The following is a 640-nucleotide window of genomic DNA, read 5'->3' as shown; positions in this document are numbered from 1 at the left end:
GAAAAAAACAAAACAAAAACCACCAAACAAAAAACCCAAACTGCACATTTTGGATGGGAAACTGAAATGGTCTTTGATCAAAATAACATGTTTTGAAATCTGGACCAGACTTGAATTCCCATCTCCTCAAACTTTTTAGCTTGCTAGGGCTAAAGCTTTGCTTCAGTCTCACCTCTAATGGGATATTTTCCTGCATGCACATCAATATTTCTTGACCTGAGATCAAGATTTGCAGATCTACACACATCTTAGACCTGTCCTGCCTTGGGTCAGCAATTCCCTCTCTTGTATCAGTATCTAAGGTAGCATCTAAGAGCAAGTGCTTCCTTTTTCCATCCCTGGGTCAGAGCGTTTCCATTGCCGCTTGCAGCAGCAAAGAGCTCCTGGGGCAGCTCTGGCAGCTGCATGTACCAAAACCTGCTGTTACGAATATGGGAACATGGATCGGGAATGGACCCAGCTCACCCAGTAAGTGTTGAGGCCAGGAGGACCTACAGATCCTCTTCCACATCTCCCTGTGCACTGCAGGCCACAAAACACCTCGCAGCACTTTCTGCGAGCAAAAGATCTGAGATTAAAAAAAAAAGACAACCATAAAGGTCTGATGGTAGGAGAACAGGTCAGACTGTGATAGCAATTG

Source organism: Cariama cristata, unplaced genomic scaffold (assembly GCF_000690535.1).
Source record: "Cariama cristata isolate BGI_N322 unplaced genomic scaffold, ASM69053v1 scaffold15311, whole genome shotgun sequence".
Taxonomy (NCBI): domain Eukaryota; kingdom Metazoa; phylum Chordata; class Aves; order Cariamiformes; family Cariamidae; genus Cariama; species Cariama cristata.
Note: the sequence above shows the minus strand (reverse complement) of the source record.